Below are 19,832 nucleotides of genomic sequence, written 5' to 3' on the forward strand. Positions count from 1 at the left end.
ATATAGTTTTGCTTTCTGCCAAAATGTAGTTTTGCAATTACACATGTTTTTTCAGATAGTACAAGGCGTAATAATCATGTTGTGCAGTGTGTATGTACCACACCCAAGGTTACTATGAGGACAAGACGCTTTTCATAGATGAACTTTTTAGAAGAATGAAATTTATTTATAAAAAAATTGGAGCATGCAAAAAGAATGAAGATAAAAGACAGTTGTTTTGCTTAAAAAGGCTCTTGTAAAAAATAATATTTTCTCTCACTAGCGGGCATTTCCATTCAAGGGGACCAAGACGTTATCGATTCGACAACTTCAGGAAAAACGGTTCCTTTCTAAACCTACCAGCTTTTTACAAAATAATAATTTAAAAATGAAATTTCGTGTGCTGTTTTTTGCTGCTATTAGAAGCATGTTAGTGTTAATCAAAACTTTCCAAAACTCGTTCTTAAAAAATTAAATAAATAAATAAATAAAAAGAAATCAACTAAATTTTGAAAACTTTTAGGTTCATTAGAAGCAGGTGGGTACTATAAACAGTTGTGCCTTTTCCATGTGCTATAAACAATTTAGTCACTCTTTTAGTAGAGCGTAATTAAGAATAAAAAAAGTACATTTCGAGAAAACTGACGAAAGCATATTCGACCCAGGGAACCGTAGGACTGCAAGCAGTTTGCACCATGCCATGAATAATGATTTCAGATGAAACGCATTCTTGTCATGCCACTACGAATTTTCGTTTCATCTGCCGCATCTGGTTCTATGGGGTACAAGCACGTTTCGGTGAGCTTGTCTCTCAACTATGTATGAAGGGATTCTGATGCCAGCTCTCGTTGAGAACGGACGTCCCTGAGACAGCTCCGCCATGAGCTACAATAAATCTCGAAGACAACGCGACTCCTCGCCGTGTGCAGTGATTGAACCTGGTGATGGGGGCAGTAAAGACGAATGGCCGGGGCTTACCGAAAAGGAATGCTTTAACGAACTCTGAAGAAGGAATTACTCCCAAGCCCCTTGCCAATTACGCAACCCCGAACTCCAATTCTACATTACGACTGGACCCGCCTGCCGACTCCGAAGGAAGTGTAGCGAGTGTTGGTTCCTTTATTGATCAAAGTCTCATGCAGGAATACTTAAGTAAAATTAATTTGCTAGAAACCAAACTTAATTCTAACTCTAATTCAATTAATTTTGAGGAATTACTCTATTTCGTGAATAATCTAATCTTTGAATATAAATGTAATATTAATTTGTTAAACTCAGGCGACCTGACGCTACTATTTAGACTATTTGATTTGAAATGTAACGCTATTCAGCTGAAACATTCAACTTCATTTGATACCCAAGTTGATCGACTTGATTCATTGAAATCAAAAATTGAAGATAATAACTCAAAAATGGACTTTATTTTTGATTTTATTTCTAAACCTAAAACTGTTGACTCTACTACAGATACTGAGCCTGTAGTGAAACCCCCATTTTCTGATAATGATACTGAAACGGATTGCAGTACTCCAATTCCTGAAGAGAATCCTTGTGAAGAAATAACTGCAAACCGTGAACGTCCTCCCATTGAAAGAAGTGCTAAGAAGCGCAAAAAGAAGAAAAAAGTTAAAAGTGTATATATTCACAAGTCTAATGTGGAAAGTATAAACAAAATTGAAGTTAAAAATGAAAAAATTGATTCTGACTCGGTTGCTTCTGTTAGCTCTTCTGGCTATCCAACCGACCCTGAAAATGAAACATTTGCTTCTTCGGAAGCCGCTGACCAATGTGAAATAAAAACTGAAAACTCATTCAAAGTTGTCAAGAATTCCAGATCTAGGAAAATTAAAGTTCCCTCGATCTGGGTTGATGGTACTCACGACTTTGATAGTCGGTTAAAATTATATTCTGAAGTGGCCGGAATTACTATCACCGGCAAAATTAAAAATAATAAGATAATGTGCTCTCTGCCTTCTTTTGAGGGGCACAAAAAACTAAAAACTTACCTTGATGAAAATTTCATAGGTAAACCATACGCTTAGACTACCTGAAGAAAAGCAACTTAAGATTGTTATCCGCCGTCTACCTATTCAAACAGACCTGATGTGGATCGCCGATAAGTTAGCCATACTAAGATATGTCCCCCAGCACATTACGCAACTGCGTAAAATTGGACAGGACAAGTGTAAACTGCCCCTTTTTCTCATTTACTTGAAAGATCAAGTAGAAAATGAAAAAATTTGGTCTCTTGAGAGATTGGGGGATTTTGATATAACTGTCGAATCTCTCAGAAGAAAAGACATTATGCAGTGTTGGAACTGCCAAGAATTCTTCCACTCCTCTTTTAGCTGTGCTCGACCCCCTGTCTGCCTTGTGTGTGCAGGACAGCACAAAACTAAAGATTGCAGAAAACCTTCAAACTTACCACCCTCATGTTTTCACTGCAAGGGTGAACATCTTGCAAATTTTAGAAATTGTCCGAAACGACAAAACCTCATCGTCTCCTTGAATCGGAGAAATAAAACCGAAACTTGCACCTACTTGGGCCCCTCGCCAAAAAATTCTAATGCTGTTAATGAAACTCAACAGGTCCCCCCTATTTCTCCCAAATCAAATAACACTGTTATCGCTAAGTTAACAATTACCCTTCAAAATCTTCTGCTTGAATTGCGTGGATAGCGGATTCAAATTTTGTCTCTGCTAACTACCAGTTCTTTTTCTCTCTTCATTTGATACTACTGAATTAGGTTTTCCCGCCATTACTGTTATGTTGAGTAGGCGTGGCTTACTGCGGCGGATTTATGACCGTCCAATGAGCGCGCCGCTCTACTATTCCCATCACTGAAGGTGGAAATTGCTTGTTTCAGCTGACGTTTCATTTCAATGCTTTGCGAATGTTCATTTGAATAATTATTGTCACTCTTTCCCTCCCTTGCCGCTCAATAACAATTGTATTATTGATTGAAGTATTCTATATAGACGTGGGCCTAACCTGCGATCTTCAAGAAAAGTGTTGGTAGGCAACTACCTAATTTATTAGGTCTAGCTTACTATATTGTTTAACTTTTAAGTTTTCTAACTGAGACTGATCAAAAGAGCCATTAAGCTCTACCATCATGACGCCATCTGAATGAAGTCAACTATGTGTGAAGAAGCTCTACATTCCTTGAAACTACACTAGGTTAACACGAAATATACGGCCAGCTCAATAATTCCAACCAAGCACTCTTCTGTTAGCTGCCACAGCGGAGGAAGGATGTCAAAAATATCCGCTCCAACTAACAACGATAACGCCGTTTGCACGGCTGGAAACAATGACACGGAGAGTAGCAATGTCATGCAGGCACCCGGGGCGGAGCCCCATATCCTGAGGTGTTCTGTCATTGGGTGGTTCTCCTGACGGAGAGCATGGCGGGCATTGGACGCTGAGATAGTAGCGTGGATGCAAGAGGGTGTGGCTTCCTCAAACGGGAGTTCGTAATTGGCCAGCAAAGTAAGGGATTGAAAAATTTAAAAAAATTTAAAGATTATTAAAAGTAATAGGAAAGTGTTCTAGCTCTGAAATTTAATTCAGTCCTACAAAGATCTAGTTTTTTTTTTTTTTTTTTTTCCCCGTAGGGTTTTTCTAGTTTTTAAAGAATAAAATTTAAGTGAAGTTCATCAAGGAAACTTCAGAAGAATTACGTTTAAGTGAAGTTCATCAAGGAACCTTCAGAAAAAATAAAAGTAAAATAATCTAAAGAAAAAGTGAGCAAGCACTCAGCCGAAGCAAGGGCGGTAAGGATGTTGAAATAGGACACGGTTATCACTTCCCAAGGAAAGAGTAACCCCGCCAAGAATTTGCAGTTAGGCAAGCAGGGCACGAGGCCTGCGTGAATTAGCCGGGTCGAGATGATCGTAATGGGGGAGATTGTCGAGAAGTGGGTTACCCACAAGGGGGATTTTAGTGTGGAAATTCCTGGCGAGCTTTTTGCAGAAGTTAAGTAAAGTCGGGATGCCAACCTCTTCCACAAGTTTGTCCGTACGGACGTACCAGGGAGGGTCACAGGCCGCTCTTACCATTACCCTCTGCAAGTTTTCAACTCGATTGAAGTTAGAAACCGCAGAGGTCGCCCAGATGGGCGCCCCATAGGTGATAATGGGTCTCAGACAAGACTTATAAATGAGCAATTTGTTATCTGTTGAGAGAATACTCTTTTTGTGCAAGAGACAATTTAGCGGTTTTTTGGAATTTAAATATTTTTTTCGCACCTCTTCAATATGAGGGCGCCAAGTTAAGTTACGGTCAAGAATGATGCCTAGATATTTCGCCCTGTCAGACCAATTAATCGGGTCGGTGTAGAGATGAAGTTTAATGGGGGGGATCTCTGCTGTGTTAGTGAAGAAGCAAACAGCTATGCTTTTATTGGCATTGACAATAATTTTCCAAGTCCTGAGCCAGATATCTAGTTGATTAAGGTGGTTTTGTAGTGCTGAAAAGGCTTGATAAAGTCCCTGAGCGGAGGCAAGTATGCAGGTGTCATCTGCGTATATGGCTAAGTGAGTGTTGTCCATGTGTGGAATATCGTTCGAGAAAATTGAGTAGAGGGTCGGGCCAAGGAGACTGCCCTGGGGCACTCCTGCCCTTATGGGTCTGGGAGATGAGAGAGTTTCTCTCACTCGAACGACAAAGTGCCTATTCCTAAGATAGGAGTTTATAATGTTTATGAGTGCATGGGGGGTCCCAAGGCGTATGAGTTTGTATATGAGTGCATCAATCCAGACCCTGTCGAAAGCCTTCGCTATGTCAAGGAAAAGACCGATGGTTTTGTGACGATCACGTTGAGATTCCCTGATTAGTTCAGTGACTCTGAGTAATTGATGGTTAGTGGAGTGCTTCCTGCGGAAGCCAAATTGCTCATTTTGAATAATGTGGTTTTCTGTAAGGAAATTGTGGAGTTTGTTAAGTATACAGAACTCCGTAATTTTGGAAAGGGCAGGGAGCAAGCTGATTGGCCTGTACTCCGCTGGGTCTGAGGTGGCCCTTTCCTTTTTTGGGATGGTGACAATTATTGCAGTTTTCCAATCCTGGGGAAAATACCCCAGTTGGAAGGATTTATTAATAATTTGGGTTAAATAAAAAAGGGAACGGAAGGGGAGATTTTTGATCAGGGAATTCGTGATACTGTCACGGCCTGGACTTTTTTTCTTTTTACATTTTTTGACATAGCTCAGCACTTCCGAAGGGAGGATTTGAGGAATGTTGTGAGTGTGTGAAGTATTGAAGTATGAGTGAAGTGTATTATTGACTGAAGTTTCTGTTTCGTCATGTCTGATGTTGTTAGGAGTGAATTGCAGTTCGAAGTGATCGGCGAAAAGTTCCGCTTTCTCAGCATCGGTGACTGCGACAGTGTCGCCTCCTGTCGGAGTTTTGCCATTAAGGGGCGGAATGTGTCTATAAGTCCCCCGATGCCGCTTGACGGCTTTCCAAATGGAATTGTCGTCAGCAGTAAGGGAGGAAATATATTGTGTCCAAGAATCATTTTTGTGCCTTTTAATTGCATGTTTGACTAGTTCTGTGGCTCTGTTGAAATTGGACTTGGAAATTGGGTCCCTACGGAGCTGGAAGATTTTACGAAGTTGATTCTTTTCTCTAATGAGATTACGTATATGAAGGGGGAGGTCTTTAGCATATCCATTTTTGACAATTGGAATGGAGGTTTTGGAGTGGATACCAGTAATAGTATCAGAGAAATTACGCACAGCAGAGTCGAGCTCATTCTCCGTATTTATGTTTTGGAATTCAAAGTGTGTGTAGTTTAGAATTCTTCGAAACCTGGGCCAATCAGGTTTCGAGGCGTGTGGAAGTGCGGTATTCACTGATTGAGTGTTGAATGCAAAATTGACTGGATTATGGTCCGAGGAGAGCTTCGCAAGCGAAGTCACCTCACATAAATAAGGAAAATATTTAATAAGACCAAGTCTATTTCCCAGTCAACGAATCTCCCGCCGAGCGTTCCAATTATGGGGCCTTGTACGGAGGTGAGTTCTGGTTCCTTTAATGATTCTTGTCTCATTAAAGATTACTTAACTAAGATTAATTTAATTAAGTTTGAATTATATGATAATACTGAAAATGCTAATTTTGAGGAAATAATTAGATTTACCAATGATTCAATTACTGCATATTTTGACAGTTCTTCCTTTAATAAACTTAATGATGCTGATAAAGAAATACTTTATGACTTACAAACAATCAGATATGATGCATCTCTGATTAGGTACAATAAACTAAATGAAATTATGTTAAAATTACAAAGTAACCTTGACAAACAGCATTTACTTAACGGTAAATTGCAAAATAAGATAATTGCTGCCGAAAGAAGGCATAAAGATGAATATAATTTCCTCATGGAAAAAATTAATGAAAATAAATTCTCAGAAGTTGAAAAACTTAAAAATACAATTGATTTACTCAAATTACAAATAGAAAAACCCCCTGAAGAAAAACGGGTAAAATCCCTAAATATTAACTGCAAACCGCAGGAAAATTCCGAAGCAAAAAATTCTACCAACGGCAGTAAAAAGAAGAAAAATAAAAAACAAAAAGCAAATGAAACGGTCTTGAATACCGAAATCAGTAAAATTGAAGAAACTGGGATTTCAAATATCAAAAATGAAGAAAAAGTTCATTTACCAGTTTTAACTGAACAAAATAATTCAAATGACAAAATCACCCAAATTAACGACATCCCCGGGGTCCAAAACCTTTTGGAAGGGGAAAAATCAAAAGCTGATTCTGATGATAATGAATCATGCATAACAAATAATGAAAAGATTGAACTTGATTCTAATACATCTGAAAATGTAAATTCTGATAGTGAAACAAGCTCACTCCAGGGTTTTGAAAAATTAAAAAGGACACAAATCCCGCCCATTTGGGTTGATGACATAAAAAACACTGAAGAAAAACTAAAAATGTTCTCAAACGCTGTTAATGAAACCATTACTGGGAAAATAAAAAATGATAAACTATTATGCTATGCACCTAATATTGAAGCATACCATAAACTTAAAAATTTTCTCACAGAAAACAAAATATCACACCACACTGTAAGACTAAAAACTGAAAAAATCATGAAAGTTATCCTACGAGGCCTCCCAATTAATGCCGACCTTGACTGGATAAAAGAAAAACTTGAAGGAAAAAATTTCTCAATCTTACACCTATCACAACTACATAAAGGACCAGAAAAGCGAAAACTGCCACTGTTCCTAATTCACCTAAATGAAAATAGCTCAAATAAAAATATTTGGGATATTAAAAATTTGAAAGAAATTCCAATCTTCATAGAAAAATTGAATACAATTAACAATGTCAAACAATGCTGGAACTGCCAGCAATATAATCACTCTTCATTCGGATGTAATCGTCCCCCAGTTTGCTTGGTATGCGCTGGGGAACATAAAACATCACATTGCAGTAAAAACAAAACACAAATAACCCCCAAATGCATTAACTGTGGTGCACAACACACTGCAAATTATTCAAATTGTCCAGCTAGACTAGCAATCATTGAAAAGATTAGATTTAAGAAAAATCAAAGAAATAAAAATGAAAACACTATTCCCAGGACTTTAGAAAATTCTCAAACTGAAAACACTAATAAAGTCCCAAATATTCCAGAAAATCCTCTATATTCTTCGAATTTGTATTAGATTATGGGATTTCAGGTCCCTTTATCTTGATTCATGTGAGAGAGAGAGTAATTAAAAAATAAATACTGTATGGAGGGACTCCATAAGTTATTTATTTTTATGTGATTTAATCACTAGTGAGACTAGTCTTAGAAAATAGACAGAAAAACATCAGAAAAAGGTGCTGAGATAAACAAATTTAAAAAATTTTAGAATCGAACTTCAAATAGATCTCATTGGACGAGAGCTAATCCTCGGATGGGAGGAGTGCGTCCATTGGTTCAAGGAGGCTGGTAGGGGTGGGTCGTATCTGCACGTCTGGCTGCAGTAGTTTGAAAGTTTTTAATTGTTTCAAAATTCAAGATCATGGTGTTTGAAGGGTTTTTGTACTGTTTGATGTTTGAGATGTAGTGGATTTGATCAGCAATGTTAGGATTTTGGTGGGGGTGGAGTTTGGTATAAAAATTGGTTGCTTGATTTCTAATATACTTGGAGATTGATTCTATACCTAGATCTTTGTGGAGGGTATTGTTTCTGACATATCTGGGTACTTTGGTAATAATTCTGAGTATTTTGTTTTGAAAAATTTGAAGGGAGTTGATGTGGCATTTAGCCGCGTAACCCCAAATCTCGATTGCGTAGAGAAGTTTTGGTCTCAGTATAGAAAGGTACAGAAGCCTTTTGTTTGATAGACTTAGTTTGGGAGAGACTAAAAGTGAGTAGTTAGTTATCATTTTTTCTTTGCATTCTAACACTTTGTTAGTGGCATGTTGTTTGAAATTTAAGTTCTCATCCAGGTGAATACCTAGATATTTGACCGAATTAGAGTAGAGGATTTCATTATCGTAAAGTTTAATGGGAGGGGGGAAGAATTTAACTTTCCCTTTAGTGAAGTATATGAGTTTAGTTTTGTCTGTATTAATGTCAAATCTCCATCTTATAAACCAGGATTGTAATCTTTTGGTATGTTCTTGGAGTAGGAGATGGGCTATGTCTGGGTCGGGGTTTGTGGCGATAAGGGCTGTATCATCGGCAAACATGGAAATGAGGGTATTGCTATAAGCAGGAACATCATGGGTGTAGATGTTGTAAAGTTGAGGTGAGAGTGCTGCCCCCTGTGGGAGGCCAGCTAGTATTGGGTGTTTGTTTGAGAGAGTGTTTCTGATTTTTACTTGGAAAGTTCTATTTTGTAGGAAGGAGTTTGTTATTTTAATAAGATAATTAGGTAATTTTAATTTGATCATTTTGTAAATTAGCCCTTTGTGCCATACTTTATCGAAAGCTTTTGAAATGTCTAGGAAAAGACCAATAGAGCGGTGATTTTTCCGTAAACCTTCGGTAATATGATTGGTAACTCTTAAGAGTTGATGTTTAGTTGAATGTTTATTTCGAAAACCAAATTGATAATTTGGAATCAAATTATGCTCGTCAAGGAATGAGTTTATTCTTGCTAAAAGAATTTTTTCAAAGATTTTTGAGAGTGAATTTAGCAGGCTAATTGGCCTATAGTTTTGGGGGAAGCTTGGGTTTGAGTTAGGTTTGGGGATTGGTGCAATTATGGCATTTTTCCAAATGTTCGGAAAGTATCCAAGAATTATGCAGAGGTTGAAAATTTGTGTAATATAAATGAGTATGTTAATCGGGAGGTTTTTTAAGATCAGGTTGTTAATACCGTCTTCACCTGGGCTTTTGTTGTTCTTCAGTTTTTTGATTTCGGCAGTTACGTCATCAAGGGAGATACGTGGAGGGGGAAGGATTAGGTTATCAGTAGAGAAAAATAGATAATGTTCTCTATTAACGTGCTCGATTAAGTTGTTGTTATAACTTTGTGTGCTGTGTGTGAATTGTTGTTCTAGTGAGTAGGCAATTGCATTTGTCTTATCTTTTTCATCGTACGCCATTCCATTGCTGCTGTGGAGGGGGGGAATGATTTGGGTTTTTTTATTTAATTTTCTCGTAGCTTGGTAAAGTGTGTTGTCTTCTGTAGAGAGGGATTGAGCATAATTTTCCCATTTTTCTTTTTTATAGTCTGCAATTAGTTTCTTGACTGTTTTCGTAAGGTGATTATACATTGTTTTGTTTGGGGGGGTAATAGGTGGAATTCCATAGTTTCTTGAAGTGGTTCTTTAATTTTATTGTACTCAGGATGTAAGTGGGAAGCTTGATAGGTTTATTTGTGACAGTCCTAGTATAGGAGGCAGTAATTTTAGCTTCTTTAATTTTTTCGTTGATGAAGCTAATAGCTTCGTCTATGTTTTCTTGGTTAAGGATATGGGGAGTGACTTGGGTGATACTTTCAAGTGTAGTAGCGAATTTTTCCCAATTAATAGTGGTGATAGTTTTTTGGTACATTTTTTTGGTATGATCCATATGAAAATTGATAATGATTGGATTATGGTCAGATCTAAGCTCATGAAGAGAGTCAATAGTAAAAGAGTTGTTGAAATTAGTAATCGCGAAATCAATGGTGGTACATATTCTATCTCCATAGAAGTGGGTGGGGTCAGAGGGAGCAAGGATTTGAAAATTATTTTTCCCTGCCATTTCGTAAATTCTTTTACCGGCGGTGTTTCCGCCGCCTGAACGCCAAGATTTGTGTTTTGCATTAAAATCCCCTATGAGGATGGTATTTACAGGATTTTTAAGCAGGTTTTCGATGTCATTATAATTGTGTAGGGTTTGTAAGTTCAAATATATTGAGCTTACGATAAGTTTGTTGTTGTCACAAGTGATTTCAGCAATGGTGTTTTCGAAGGTAGAATTGATGGTTGGCAACTGTTTATGTTTTAGAGCTTTGTGCACTAGGATTGCTGTACCACCGCCGGCATTAGAGAGGCGGTCCTCACGGTAAACAGCGTAGTCGGGGATATAGAAATTATCTTGAGGCTTTAATTTTGTTTCTTGAAGACATATGACGTCAGGGGTATAGTTTTCAATGAAAGTAGAAAGTTCAGTAATTTTGGTTTGGAATTTGTCCTGGATGCCATTGCAATTCCAGGAAACAAGTTTAAAATTTGAATAACTACCCATGGTTAGTTTGAGTATTCATTTTTTGGAGTTCTCCAAGGAGAGCTATTAGTGTCATGCTTAATGAGTTTATTAGATTTGTGCTAGTTGCACTGCTTTCAATTGTTTTTTGTTGATTATTATTCAGCTGCTTTGGGGGACCCTGGTGCTGCAGTGGGGTCGATTGCGGCTTGCTCAAATTTTCTTTCATGGTGTTTAGTCTCCTGGTATTGTTCCAGTCGACTTCATTATTCTTTGTGTGGTCATTTTTTGGTTTTTGGTTATATTTAAGAAGGTCTATGTTTTGTTTTTGTGGTCTTTTTGGGCATTTTGAATAGTTAGATGTGTGGGGTCCACCACACAAAAAGCAAGTTGGAGGGAGATTTTGATCACGGTCACAGTTGCTTGATCTGTGAGGTCCGGCACATTTAACACAGACCGAGGGTCTGTTGCAGCCGAACGAGCTGTGATTGAATTGTTGGCAGTTCCAACATTGACTGACTGAGTTTTTTTTTTCTAAGTGGTTCAACACTTATTTTGAGATTGTCAAGGTATTGTAGATTCCATATAGTTTGATTTTGACTTGATAGGGGTAAATGAATCATAAATAATGGGAGGGGCTCGTGTGTTCTGCCTTTGTGCAGTTGAGTAAAGTGGGATGGGTAATATCCTAGTTTGTTTAGTTCAGTAGTAATCCAGGCAGGATTTGAGTTAATTGGTAGGCCTCTAATGACAATTTTAAGCATTTTTTCATCAGGCAGAAGTAGTGTATGATTAGCTATGTTATTTTCGTCTAGATACGATTTAAGAATTCTGTGTGCATTGGTGCTTTTAATTTTACACATCAATTTACCATTATGCATTAATTTACCAGTGATGTTTTCACCGGCAATCTCAGTGAATTTTTTGAGGGTGTTTACTGGGTCTGTGACATTATCCACCCAGATGGGGGGATACCTTTTTCAGTTCGTCTTTGAAACTGCCATTCCCCCTCTTCATTTGAGGTGGAGGCTGGTTTTTCAAATAATGGTAAGACAGTAGGTGGTTCAATATCAATTTCAATGCTTCCATTATCCGAAGTAATAGAATCATTATCATAGTCCATGTTATGTATGGAGTCATTGTTCTGGTTATTTTTTTCCAGATTTGTTTCACTTAAATCTTTACAATTAGGTTGATTAGTATCAATATTTTCTTTTGTTTTTTGATTTTTTCCCTTGCTACTGCTAGTAGAGGCATTATCATTTATTTTGGTGATTTTGCATTCATTAGCAATAGTAGGATTTTCATTAGATCTCTTTTTAGTGTTTTTTTTCTTACTTTTAGGGGGATTTAAACATTTAATTTGATGTTTGGGGTCAGCCCCATTACTTAAATTAATACCAGAGTTAATGTTTAAATCAGCACCCTTGTTGTCAATTTTAGTGGTCAATTCAACCATTTGATTTTTCAAAGTGTTAACCTCAGTTTCTAATCGATTAATAATACCTTTATATCTCAAGGCTTCATATTCATTAAGTTTTAAGTTTATTGAGTACTTAAGATTGTGCAGTTTTCTGAATGACTCACAGTCATTTATGCAGTTATCATATCCTTCGATTAAAATAGTATCAATTTTAACTGAATAATAGTTTAGGTCTTCACATGATAAATCATTATTAAGCAATTTCTTTAAAATATTAGCATAATCAAAATTTTCTCTCTCACAAATTGAATCAAGAGTTACCAAAGGGCTTACCTGGTTCCCATTTGGGCCAGATAGTGCCATATTGGGCTCCTTGTGCGGGAGATTCAAAATTTGATTGTAACGGTCGCCTTGAAAAAGGCGGTTTATTGAAGAGCGATGAGAAAATCCCCTTCTCCAAACTCTAACTACCACTATCAAAACAATAATACAAGAACTTGGAAAAATGAATAACACTCCAAGTTCTAATAATACTGAAACACTGCCATACTAGATTTTGCTATGGTAACCCGACCTCTCTCTATAATTACCATTAGTAATAAATAAATCATTAATTATCGATTTTACAATTAAAAATCAGAAAAATTTAATATATTCTTCGAATTTGTATTAGATTATGGGATTTCAGGTCCCTTTATCTTGATTCATGTGAGAGAGAGAGTAATTAAAAAATAAATACTGTATGGAGGGACTCCATAAGTTATTTATTTTTATGTGATTTAATCACTAGTGAGACTAGTCTTAGAAAATAGACAGAAAAAACATCAGAAAAAGGTGCTGAAATAAACAAATTTAAAAAATTTTAGAATCGAACTTCAAATAGATCTCATTGGACGAGAGCTAATCCTCGGATGGGAGGAGTGCGTCCATTGGTTCAAGGAGGCTGGAAGGGGTGGGTCGTATCTGCACGTCTGGCTGCAGTAGTTTGAAGGTTTTTAATTGTTTCAAAATTCAAGATCATGGTGTTTGAAGGGTTTTTGTACTGTTTGATGTTTGAGATGTAGTGGATTTGATCAGCAATGTTAGGATTTTGGTGGGGGTGGAGTTTGGTATAAAAATTGGTTGCTTGATTTCTGATATACTTGGAGATTGATTCTATACCTAGATCTTTGTGGAGGGTATTGTTTCTGACATATCTGGGTACTTTGGTAATAATTCTGAGTATTTTGTTTTGAAAAATTTGAAGGGAGTTGATGTGGCATTTAGCCGCGTAACCCCAAATCTCGATTGCGTAGAGAAGTTTTGGTCTCAGTATAGAAAGGTACAGTAGCCTTTTGTTTGATAGACTTAGTTTGGGAGAGACTAAAAGTGAGTAATTAGTTATCATTTTTTCTTTGCATTGTAACACTTTGTTAGTGGCATGTTGTTTGAAATTTAAGTTCTCATCCAGGTGAATACCTAGATATTTGACCGAATTAGAGTAGAGGATTTCATTATCGTAAAGTTTAATGGGAGGGGGGAAGAATTTAACTTTCCCTTTAGTGAAGTATATGAGTTTAGTTTTGTCTGTATTAATGTCAAATCTCCATCTTATAAACCAGGATTGTAATCTTTTGGTATGTTCTTGGAGTAGGAGATGGGCTATGTCTGGGTCGGGGTTTGTGGCGATAAGGGCTGTATCATCGGCAAACATGGAAATGAGGGTATTGCTATAAGCAGGAACATCATGGGTGTAGATGTTGTAAAGTTGAGGTGAGAGTGCTGCCCCCTGTGGGAGGCCAGCTAGTATTGGGTGTTTGTTTGAGAGAGTGTTTCTGATTTTTACTTGGAAAGTTCTATTTTGTAGGAAGGAGTTTGTTATTTTAATAAGATAATTAGGTAATTTTAATTTGATCATTTTGTAAATTAGCCCTTTGTGCCATACTTTATCGAAAGCTTTTGAAATGTCTAGGAAAAGACCAATAGAGCGGTGATTTTTCCGTAAACCTTCGGTAATATGATTGGTAACTCTTAAGAGTTGATGTTTAGTTGAATGTTTATTTCGAAAACCAAATTGATAATTTGGAATCAAATTATGCTCGTCAAGGAATGAGTTTATTCTTGCTAAAAGAATTTTTTCAAAGATTTTTGAGAGTGAATTTAGCAGGCTAATTGGCCTATAGTTTTGGGGGAAGCTTGGGTTTGAGTTAGGTTTGGGGATTGGTGCAATTATGGCATTTTTCCAAATGTTCGGAAAGTATCCAAGAATTATGCAGAGGTTGAAAATTTGTGTAATATAAATGAGTATGTTAATCGGGAGGTTTTTTAAGATCAGGTTGTTAATACCGTCTTCACCTGGGCTTTTGTTGTTCTTCAGTTTTTTGATTTCGGCAGTTACGTCATCAAGGGAGATACGTGGAGGGGGAAGGAATAGGTTATCAGTAGAGAAAAATAGGTAATGTTCTCTATTAACGTGCTCGATTAAGTTGTTGTTATAACTTTGTGTGCTGTGTGTGAATTGTTGTTCTAGTGAGTAGGCAATTGCATTTGTCTTATCTTTTTCATCGTACGCCATTCCATTGCTGCTGTGGAGGGGGGGAATGATTTGGGTTTTTTTATTTAATTTTCTCGTAGCTTGGTAAAGTGTGTTGTCTTCTGTAGAGAGGGATTGAGCATAATTTTCCCATTTTTCTTTTTTATAGTCTGCAATTAGTTTCTTGACTGTTTTCGTAAGGTGATTATACATTGTTTTGTTTGGGGGGTAATAGGTGGAATTCCATAGTTTCTTGAAGTGGTTCTTTAATTTTATTGTACTCAGGATGTAAGTGGGAAGCTTGATAGGTTTATTTGTGACAGTCCTAGTATAGGAGGCAGTAGTTTTAGCTTCTTTAATTTTTTCGTTGATGAAGCTAATAGCTTCGTCTATGTTTTCTTGGTTAAGGATATGGGGAGTGACTTGGGTGATACTTTCAAGTGTAGTAGCGAATTTTTCCCAATTAATAGTGGTGATAGTTTTTTGGTACATTTTTTTGGTATGATCCATATGAAAATTGATAATGATTGGATTATGGTCAGATCTAAGCTCATGAAGTGAGTCAATAGTAAAAGAGTTGTTGAAATTAGTAATCGCGAAATCAATGGTGGTACATATTCTATCTCCATAGAAGTGGGTGGGGTCAGAGGGAGCAAGGATTTGAAAATTATTTTTCCCTGCCATTTCGTAAATTCTTTTCCCGGCGGTGTTTCCGCCGCCTGAACTCCAAGATTTGTGTTTTGCATTAAAATCCCCTATGAGGATGGTATTTACAGGATTTTTAAGCAGGTTTTCGATGTCATTATAATTGTGTTCAGAAAAATTTAAAAATTAATAACAATTCCCTGAAAAGAGGCCAACCGGCTTTGCAGCCAGCCAATGAGAGCGCTCCCCTGTTCATTGCATTCTCCCAATCAGAGAACTTGAATTTTGTGCTAAATGAGATGCATTATATTTCGAAATTATTTAAATTTTTATTTAAATACTAAATTATCCCAATAGTTAAACATTTAAACACAAATAAAACTTTTTCTGAAGCAGTTCACTAGATGGCGCAAGCGTAACTTGTGACCGTGAAGATACAGTTTTAAAGTTTCTTAACTTTAAATTGCCTAAACTGTAATTTTAAAAATGAGACGAGATAAAGGGACCCGAAATCCCACGATCTATCCCCCATTCGAAGAATATATATACTGGTGGTTACATTAAAATGCATTATAGACTATTTAGAACATTGTGAGAATAAAAACTATCTTCGAAACTCCCGAATAAAAGCTGATCAATGTGCAGCGGCAGAGAGATAGTTTCATGTAATCGCCTATTTTAGTTGGCATTTCTTCACGATCGCCAGATGTGGTCTAGTTTTGGTTGGCCAGATGTGGTTGGCCAGAAAGGTGTCTAGTTTTAGCTATTTACTCTTCATCCGTACATTATTAGCGCAAACGTAATTGTGTACATTCCAAGAGCATATGTAGTTCAAATGGAAAGTAATAACGAATAACGCTAGTTTGGACAATTTTCAAAAATTTTCTTTTTTCTTTTTTTATTCGAACGAAGATGAACGTGCTTTGAGAAAACGAAGTGGTTCCAAAGTAAGCAGGGACGACGAGAGGTCATTTAAAACTTCCCCCTCTCTCCTTTTCGGCATTTATTTTTTCTGTAGTTAGGAACTCATTTGAAACGTTAGTGATTACAAGATCGTATCTTCTTCCGTGTGACCTCATCAAGCGTAAGTGATTTTATTGATTATTTTGTTGTATTTTTAAGTGATTTCATGCCGTTTTAATGTGTTCCTTTTTTTCTTTCCTTGAATGATCTTAAAAATATGAATAATTTAGAGCTTTTGGTGATAAAAATTCGTGTGCATTTTGATTTATTTCATTAATATAGTAAACGAAGTAATAACAAGTATAGATTTCCATTTATTAATTTGAACATCTTACCGCCATACTGTTGTTTCAAGTACTTTAAAGTTTATTCTTAACGTGATTTCAATTCTGGCATAAGAACAATTAATGTTTTTGCAACAGTTTTTGAATAAATTGCAAAATTTCTACAATTTTACGGAATTTTACTAAATAATATTAATTATAATAAATATATATTGATGTAAAGAGAGAGGGAGAGAACGCGATAGAGTGTTGTGAAAAAAAATTGTGCCCCCCCCCCCCTAAAAATATTTTCTGGTTGCGCCCCTGTAACAAATTATATAAAAGACACCAACTTCTCTTGCTATGTTCTTTTTTTTTTAAGTGTTAAACAATTTGAATTGGTGTTTTTGGTATTTACAATGGATGTTAGTAAATATAATCTCGAAGCATTTGCAGAAGTTGGCACCATTAGCTTATTTTGTTGCCCAGTATTTCATCGCAATGGTGATTCCTTTTTGTTTTCATTTCAGCAAGGGTTGTTTTCGAGTCAAAAATAGGTTCCATCACGAACATGTTAAGAAGTAACAGATGGTGCAAAAAACATGCTGAAGCAAATCAATTCTGAAGTTTAAAATTTTAAATTTAACTATAGAAATCCTTTGTTTAAAAAGGCACGTGTTGTTGCTGTAATGTTTCTGATTATTGAAAATGTATGTGCTTTCTTTCGCCATTTCAGCGTGGAATTGTAAAGTTTTTTAGGTCAAATTGTTTTTGATTATACGAGTTTAACCATGTTTCTATGAGCTCGAAAGTAGGATTTAAAGCTACCCATGCGGAAAAGATGGGACAAAATACTTCCCGCGAAAAAAGTTATACATCAAAAAGAAAAAAAAAAGAAAGAAAGAAAGAAAAAGTAATTGAAATTTTGTCATCTTGAATTCAAATTATGTTTTGAATGCAATCACGTGTGTGTGTGTGTATGTAGGCGTGTGTGTTTGTGTGTGGGGGGAGGGGTATGTGTGTTTGTGTGTGGGGGGAGGGGTATGTGTGTTTGTGTGTGGGGGGAGGGGTATGTGTGTTTGTGTGTAGGGGGTATGTGCATGTGTGTGTAGGCATGTGTGTTTGTGTCTGTCTGCAGGCATGAGTGTGTGGGTAGTTGTGTGTATGAGTGTGTGTGCGTGGGGTTAGGGTATGTGTATGTGCGTGTAGGCATATGTGTTTGTGTGCAGGCATGAATGTGTGGGTAGTTGTGTGTATGTGGTTTTGCGTATGTGTTTGTGTGTGTGTGTGCCTGTATGTGTGTGCGTGTAGTGTATGAATGCGCGTGTGTGTAGGATATGGACGCAACCTGGAGACGGTTTTCGCTATAGGAGCAGCATCGTGAGGAGCCGGTAGACGGTGATGCTGCAGAGGGTGGCGGGGTGGAAATAAAATCATAGGAACGCCAAAAACAGTGAAAAGAAGCAATAAGCAATCGTGATTGCTCAAAAAGTAATTGAAATCATGATTACTATAAAAATGATGAGGAGTTTATTGAACATAATTTTACCTCTGAATTTTTTTGCAGAAAAGCAAAATAGGGTGCGCGATTGACTGATCAACTTGAATTAGATGAAGCTAACGCGAAGCTTGAGCTAGAAAAATAAATGCGAAGTTATAACAAACGATAAGTATCTAGCGAGAAAAATACCTTTAGAGAAAACAACATTGGGCAATCAAGAGAGGAATAAGAATGCTCGTCAGTTTAATTTTTAATCTGTAACTCAAATCTCTGTGGAAAATTAAATTCATTGCGTTCGCACATTAACCATTCCTGTTCCGACAAAACAAGAAGGCTGGATTCTATTTATCTCTTCATTAGAGAGATCCTTCAAACTAAACGTTGAATTTAAAACTCAAATTCTTTTAAAAACTGATGGGAGAAGAAGCTATTAATATTTCACTTTGAGTAAAGCGTGATGATATAAATGGTTATGATCAATTTAAAAATCTGATTTCCAGAGAATGTAATCTAACTCCCTTAATTTGCTTACAGAACTTTCAAATCTCATTCAAGATGTGACTCGTGTTCTTTTTGCATCGCGACTTGCGATCAATTGGATCAGTATTGTAATTTAAGAAATGTCAACTGTTTTGGTTCTTTAAAAGAATCAATTGTTAGGCACAAATTATATCAAACTCTTGAGCAGGAAACCCTCAAACACATAAACATAAATCAGGAAGATAGTTGGATCAATTATTTAAATGGGAAGAGAGTGCGACGTGCTTCAAAACTCAAGAATTTCACTCAGATATACTCAAATTATTGAGTGTCTCTTAACCAAAATAATCAACGAAATAATCCTAGACCTTTCCATCCTCAAGTAAGATATGAAAAAAAACTTAAAAGAAAGAATGCTACATGTGTGGGGAAATCATTTAACCCAGGAATGGTCAAAGAGGTATTCTAGTTTTTAGAAAGAGGATTCGGTAGTAGCCTAAGTAAGTTCTGAACATTTAAAGTCGCACGTTGCCCTTTAGTTTTTGAAGTAAATAGGTTTATGTCTTCAACAAGAAATAAGTAAATTGTACACTCAATTTTGGATCACAGATTTTCGTGTGAAATTGTAACACATTTTTCGACAATAGTAATGAGGAATTTTGGACTATTAAGTTTGGCACTCGGAGAAAAAATAGAGGCTAGATTAATAAAATCAGAGCTTACTTCTTACTAAACATTCTTTCTTGAAATAATTCCATGGAATGCGTAGGGCAACTAGGAATGCGCTTATAAGCTTGGTAATTGACCGATTACCAAAATCGCTATGCTAAAAGAAAAAAGTGTGGATAACCGACCCGATTAAAAGGAAGAGGCGATTAATGATCATAGTAATTAATTTTTATGCTGCCAATCTTTCAAACACATATATTTTTTTAAAAAATAAATAGTAAAAATGTATTTCTGTGAGGTGATTTTTTTTCACAATTATCTCGATTTTCCCAAAAGAATTTTCAAACTTCATTCAACTTTTCTGATGCCAATTTTTATATTATTGTCAATACAAACGCAATATGTTAAATGGACATGAAATTAATTTTTAGAACGATTGAGTTAGAAGTGCTCAGACGGCACCGTTAGGAACACTTTTAACTTAAATTTCTGTTTCAACTATTTGCAGCCATTTAATCAAAGACTTTTATTTTCAATGAAAATTATTATTTTATATAAAATCGTTATGCTAAAAGAAAAAAGTGTCGACACATGAAAAATGTAGCAACTGTTTATACTCGTATGAGTGTAACTATTCAAAATAAAATAAATAAATTACAAAAAACTTCAACCTTAAGTTTGTAAAAAATAATAATTGTTATGAGTTTTGCCCATTATATATTAAGCATGTAT

This window comes from Uloborus diversus, chromosome 8, assembly GCF_026930045.1.
Source record: "Uloborus diversus isolate 005 chromosome 8, Udiv.v.3.1, whole genome shotgun sequence".
NCBI lineage: Eukaryota > Metazoa > Arthropoda > Arachnida > Araneae > Uloboridae > Uloborus > Uloborus diversus.